At 34.6% G+C, this 7399-nt stretch overlaps 1 long non-coding RNA gene across 1 annotated transcript; it reads right to left on the bottom strand.

Annotated features, from left to right (window-relative positions):
- Positions 1-1451: 1451 nt before the first annotated feature.
- On the bottom strand, positions 1452-4052 carry LOC138330816 (uncharacterized). The gene is made up of 3 exons (XR_011209597.1): positions 3842-4052; positions 2456-2529; positions 1452-1476 (listed from the first exon to the last, which is right to left on the bottom strand). It is a non-coding gene; the product is annotated as an uncharacterized lncRNA (long non-coding RNA).
- Between the last annotated feature and the right edge of the window lie 3347 nt (positions 4053-7399).

The following is a 7399-nucleotide window of genomic DNA, read 5'->3' as shown; positions in this document are numbered from 1 at the left end:
CATATCTTCCGAGGAGCGCTAACGCAGGCGAAAATTACATAAAGCCGTGCATTCGACGAACGTCAAAATACCATTATCACAAATACACCAATGATCAATGCAAACACAATTGTAAGGTTTTATTAAAGAAATCGTATGTGATGAAATTTATAAATGAATGTGTAATGGAGTATTGAAATCTGGATTTTCATCTTCCTGTCTTTAACCACCCATATGGATCTGGTAAAGAAAACAAAATGATGAAATAAAAAATAAAGCAATTTTCCAATACTGACAAATTGTAAAAGCAATTTTCCATATACGATACTTAATTGTTTACAAGAAAATTATTAACTACCGCAACATAACGTCGAGGTATATGTGGCAAATATATATCACCTTACCAATTGAAAGTTTATTTTTCATTCTTGGGCTACTTAAAAAATAAATTCATAAAAAATGGAGAAATAGATAAATAGAAAAGGTTATATTTGCTAAAACAAAAATGAATACAAATTATATAATCTAATTATACTTTAAATGGTTTGAATTTATATTCTATTGATGCAATTTGACTAATTCACGTACCATGTGGTACCTGATAACGGTTGTCATTCACTAACGTCATTTCGGCGGGAATATTGTAAATAGTAACGTTTTCCATTACCCCTGGTGATACTAGTCCCCGCACAACCGTTAGCGGACTGGTTGCCCGTTCCTTATCACCTCTCCGCCAGGCTGCGCTCCGCTCACTAGGGAACGGTAGCTCGGGTAACCATGATGATTTTTTTTGATTGGTCAATCTACATTATCCGGTTCCGCCTGCATCACTTTTTTTAGGCGTGGGAAATTTAACGAAGCGACGGATCTTGTTAATTTATTATGAACATAGTAAAATAAGATCTTACATTTTGAAATCATTTCGTGCAAACGAGTTTTAGAGTGTTCATAGGAACGACGTTAATGACCTGTTGACTATCACGCAAAATTGATGCACATCAAGATGGCTACCCGAACTAACTGAGGCAGGAACCAGTTAGCCACGTGGTACCATAAATTAGTCACATTAAAGGTTTTGAATCACAAGATTATCCTGTTGACTATACAAAGCACATTTAGAACTGACCTTTCTATATAATAAGGATCATTATTTGTCCAACCTTCCACTTCTCCAGCCTTGTCCCTCCACGTCGACCCTTGCTGTCCCAGATCCGATCCTCTGTTCCCACTGTTATAAAGGATTTCTCCCAACTTGAAGGAATCTGCACTGCGTCCAAAACGATTCGATCCTCTGTTCCCACTGTTATAAAGGATTTCTCCCGACTTGAAGGAATCTGCACTGCGTCCAAAACGATTCTATCCCCTGATCCCACTGTTATAAAGGATTTCTCCCCAACTTGAAGGAATCTGCACTGCGTCCAAAACGATTCTCTATCCCCTGATCCACTGTTATAAACGATTTCTCCCAACTTGAATCTGCACTGCGTCCAAAACGAACTACAATTTCATATAATACACTGTACCAAATGAACTTCATTTCTTCGTCTTAATGTGGCGATGATTATGTTGACATAACCTCTATTTTAAATTACATGTAATATATATTTACTAGTTTGCACAAATGTATAAAAAGCAATTTTCGTATGTTTTGTACTTTTTTGTTTGTTTTTCTTTTCAGTTTTCGGGTGTTTTTTGTTTAGGTATTTATTTATTTATTTTGCTTTCACTTGTCAATTCGACTTCGATAATACATATATAATACACACATTTTCCAAATCTCTGTTAGTTATGAAATATAACAAGAAGCCATGATTAGAATACAAATCTTTGAGTTTAATTGTTATATAAGAAAAAGAAATTGTATGAGTATGAGTAGTGCTCAGATACATACATGTTCGCTTCTATTTCATACAAATTAAAACAATTACTTACTGTACGATGTACACAGCACACAGGCCACGAGACAGGGCAGTACGATCAACTTCAGCATTTTGGTGTTCAGTAGTCTGTCAAAGATAGATAACTGTTATACTCATGTGTAATTGAATGTTGCTTGTAACGACCATTTTCATTGGCTTAATATCTTACTTTATAAGCTCAAAATAGACCAAATGGTGCCGCCGTTTGTAACGTCGCTTCTGATTAGCTCAGAACCGCGTAGTAATATCATAAAAAGGCCTAAACTGAATTTTAATGAGATAATCTTGAATTATTAAGATTGATTTGAATAGGTCTTTATGTTGTGAATATACAACACAAAACTATGATGTACTCCAATTATAAACCGCTTTGAGTACACTCATATTTTGTGTTATACCTCCGTAACATTTTGTTTGTGTGTTATATTTCTATAACACAAAAATCTATTCAAGTTAATCGTTAAATATCAGCGTACGAGAAATTGCATGTGTTTTGATATTAAATCTATTTGCACAACGCCATTTTTAACATGTATGAAATTAAAACAATTACTTACTGTACGATGTACACAGTACACAGGCCACGAGACAGGACAGTACGATCAACTTCAGCATTTTGGTGTTCAGTAGTCTGTCAAAGATAGATAATTTTATACTCATGTGTAATTGAATGTTGCTTGTAACGACCATTTTCATTGGCTTAATATTTACTTTATAAGCTCATGATAGGACCAAATGGTGCCGCCGTTTGTAACGTCGCTTCTGATTAGCTCAGAACCGCGTAGTAATATCATAAAAAGACCTAAACTGAATTTAAGTGAGATAATCTTGAATTATTAAGATTGGTTTAAACAGGTCTTCATGTTATGAAAATATAACACAAAACTATGACGTACTCTAATCATAAACCGCTTTGAGTACACTCATATTTTGTGTTATATCTCCGTAACATCTTGTTTGTGTGTTATATCTCCATAACGCAAAAATCTATTCAAGTTAATCGTTAAATATCAGCGTTTTAGAAATTGCGTGTGTTTTGATATTGAATCTATTTGTATAACGCCATTTTCAACATGTATGAATTATAAGAAACTAATATCAAGTACATATTCCGGATTTGCACATCACAGATTTATCTGCACTTGCGGGTAGGTATTGATTATGACGTCATGTTTTTGCGAGCGTAACGTCATACTTTTCGGAGAAAATGTCATGAATTGCGCTCACAAAATAATGACGTAACAATCGATACCTACCCGCAAGGGAGTTAACTCTGTAATATGCAAAGACGGAATATTCATAACAACAATCTTATTTAGTAATATATTAAAGAAATAAGTATCTACTTAGTACAATTAGCCGTATTCGACCCAACAAGCGCCCCTATCACCATAAGCGCCTCTCCCCCTTTGTGAGACCCCTTGGAATTATATCACATGACTCGAATAAAATGCAAAATGAACATTTGAAAATCTCGTGTAGATTTATCTATTACTTTGGCAGATTTATTGATCAATTAAGTCTTCCTTAATGTGCAATAATTTCATAAAAGACTACATGTAGCATACATATAGATCTAATAAGCCTCCCTCCCTAATTTAAGAAAATATGTGTCCGATCGCTCATTGGTTCAAATACGGTATGTTTTTTGTTCTTTTTTTGATACACCCTGTAACGGAATGAACACTTTATGTTGCTTTAAGATCATATTACAACAATCCCTGCAGCTTTTTGTAAGAACCAACAATTTACACATTGGCGTTTTGTGTACGATAAAGAAGAAAAATGGCAATTAATTGTAATATTTCATTCATTCCACACAGAAAACTATTTAGAGAAACTCAAATGAAATGTCAGAAAAATATTCAAACAATAGTATTTACTCATATACGAGCTGTAATGCATTCATTTTTTCTCTTTATATACAAAAGATGTAAACTTACCCAGGCACAATAGGTAACACTTGTTCAGTCTATGTCAGAATTGCTTGTGACAAAGTACAAACTATCACCAGTTTTATACACCATTCTACAAAGAAATAGTCTATGAATATAGTTCCACATTCTTCTTCATACCCACGTACGGAATCTACTAATGCCTTCTGTACATAGCTAAAACCTACGCTTCCCCATTGTCTTTTTATGATGTACATGCCGATGATTGGTCGAACCACAATTAATGCAGTGACCTTATATGAGATAAGCCTAACACATACATGTAATACTAATTTGCATGAAACCGCTGGATGTAAAGTCGGTTGATCAATGTGATGAAAATACCACAAACCACAGCGTATGTTTTATTTTGCACGTGCCATGATGAGTAATTAAAAGACGTTGCCGGTCGTGTAGTATAAGAAAAAAGAACAAACACTAAATAAAAACACAGAAAAAATAGAAAACGCGCTAATATCATAAGTTGAGGGCTAATATGGTAAAATTAATGTCGGCCAGGTAATAAAACATATTGTTTACACGATTTAACATTATTTTCATTGCCAACTCTTATTTCATTTCCTCATTAATACTTTTTTTTATTAATGAATATATTTTTTTGTTTAAAAGGAAGGATATACATGAAATATATCATTTTACCACAACGAAAAAAATCTTATAGAAATGTACACTGCCTTCGCTTACTTTGTGGCCACCTTGAATATTTAAAAGTAGTATAGCAAAAAAAAAATTTGAATTAACAAAACTTCGCATTAGTATATGCTTGACTGCCGTAATCGAATGATTTCTTTCTAGTTTCTATTATGTAAGTTGACAGATGAATAAACAAGAAGTCGTAATTTGTCATCGTAATCATCTACCATCACATAATAATTATATATATTTTCTTTAGTTAAATAACAAACTACTAGTACTAAATTACAATATGAACAGAATTGTACCTGCTGTCCCTATTGCATGATCGTCAAAGACGACTAAATTTAGGATCTTATCTTTTCTCTTCTTCCAAACTGACTTTCTAACGTCTCCCTTGATACCACCTCAATTTTGGCCTTCCGTTGAGTGCTCGCCCTTGTGAGGAAGGCTTAAGGTTCTATTCCCTGGCCGAGACCCACCATAGTCTATGAAAGTGGTAGTTTCTGCTCCTGCTTGGCGCTCAACATAAAGGGAGTGGGACGACTGGTTCGCCCGTTGTCAGTATAATGTGACCTGGTGGGATATGTTGTTTGATGTCTTCGGCGGCAATGCTCAGTGACATAGCACTTTGAAAAGGGCAATAGTTCAACTATACAAGAATACACAACATGAATATACCGCAGTCTCCCAAGACACGACCATCGCACTTCACACATGCTATACAACGCATACATGAGAGGCCGTCCTGGGTGTTATAAGAACGTAAATTAATCAAACAAACAAACAAACAATATGAACAACAATTGAATTGAGAGAGAGATGTTTGTGATAATAATGGTTAGTATTTGCTATATGAGAAACATGAAAAGTTATTCAGCTGTTCAGGTGTTACAGTAGTCATATCGGATTCCATACTGTTGGATTCCATTTGTGTAACGGATAAATCGGTAGATAATCACTGGATGATAGTGTCATTATTGTTGTTTTACCGATGTTCAACGTTTGTTGAGGGTTTTGGGTTTTATTAGTTTAACGTCCTATTAATAGCCAGAGTCATGTAGGACGTGTCAGGATTATTGGTGGAGGAAAGCCGGAGTACCCGGAGAAAAACCACCGATCAACGGTCGGTACCTGGCAACTCTTCCACATGGGATTCGAACTCGCGACCCAAAGATGGAGGACCTGTGTATCACCGTCATCAGACAGATCGCGTTGCAGGTATATGACGTCATGACGTTTATTTTGGGGAATTTCATTCCAAATATATCGATATTCACCAGAAGACCAGTGAACGAACTGGTCACGTGTATCGGATCAAACCAACGGAAATGCTGGAAATTTTTAACCATATAATAATTTATTATGTACCATGTACAGTATGATTTTACCTATTTTTTATCTAGACCCTTAAAACGTTTAAAAATAGTTAATATATACTTGTATGTGCCCCCTGTAGGGTCCACATACATAATATCATGAACTAATGTTTTACAGGTTAGTGACCCCGCTAACCTTTACAACATCAAGATGAAAGCAAATGTTATCAAACACTCTCAAACTTTTACTTTCGATCTACGAATATGGTTGCCAAATACACAATAAATATAGCCATAATTATCTAGCATTTTAACCATTCATATGTTATAAATCCGCGCAATGTATGTTAAGTGCAGATTCATTTCGCTGTTTTGCCGTAGTCAACTTATTATAAAAGACGACAGCGAGACACAGCGCGACCCACGTTAAGGAAAATAACATTTTATTCATTTTAATCAAATTGTCTGGAAGGTGATAAGTGTAATGTTACGGCAAGCTCATAACGTTTGCAACTCTACAAAATTATCAATCTCGTTTTATATTCCCATTATTTTCTTGCATTTTTCATGCAGATTTCAAATATGTATAAAAAAATGGATGTTCTCGAACTACTTTTGAGATATTTGAGCTTGATCAATATACCATCCGTAAAAATTTGCTGGTCGAAAATGGAAAAATTCATAAGAAAAATGTTTTCTGTAATATTGGGGTGAATGTAGTCTCAATTCCTTTGATTTTTGTCCTTAATTTCTAACGATACAATAATGTACAAAACTATAGTATTTTTGTTTAACAAATGTTAACTAATTTTCGGGTTTTTTTTCTCGAGAACCGTTTCTATACGTAATTATCATGATTGCCATATTTCGCCTCTAAAAAATCAATGAATAGGCAAAAAAGGAAATGAAAATCCATGTCAATTTCACAATATTTGTATATGCCCAAGGTAATTTTTTTCGAATGTTTCAAAAATGACAATGAATTGACAATCAACTATATTCAAACAATTCACTTTAATTCTCATTTTCTAAATATCTCATTTCTTGAATAAAAATATGAAATGACAAACGTTGTCGATGTATACTTTGATGGAGTACAAGCGGAAAGACAGTAGATTCACTTTAAAAAGCAAAGGTTTGTCTTGCATTGTCTGTTAATTTCAATTTCAATGTAACATGTACAGGTGCAAACGATCCGCGGATTTTTCTTACTTAGAAACACGATTACTGCATTCATGTACGTTTTATATGTATAAAGTGTCTATATATATCTACATGTCACGGTCATAAAGAATGTACCGGTGATAACAGAATATACAATATGTGATAATGTTTCCTTTCTAATAGTAACATGTTATCGTAATGTGCCATTGTCACGGATAGCGGCGGGTGTTGTGTCCGTCTTTGTGTCCGTGCTAACAATGACCACTGGCCTTAAGCTTTGGCACCTGTCCGTAACTGGCCGAGGTCACACATGTAATCTGGCGTGTAATTACCTTCTATCTGAGTCGTTCAAGCGTGACAGTAAATAATAATAACACAAGAAGGAAATTCATTCCGCCAATGTAAATCAGTACATACCATTCTTACTTAA

This window comes from Argopecten irradians, chromosome 9 (genome assembly GCF_041381155.1).
Source record: "Argopecten irradians isolate NY chromosome 9, Ai_NY, whole genome shotgun sequence".
Lineage (NCBI taxonomy): Eukaryota > Metazoa > Mollusca > Bivalvia > Pectinida > Pectinidae > Argopecten > Argopecten irradians.
The sequence above is the reverse complement of the archived record's forward strand: the minus strand, read 5'-3'. Positions and strand labels throughout refer to the sequence as shown.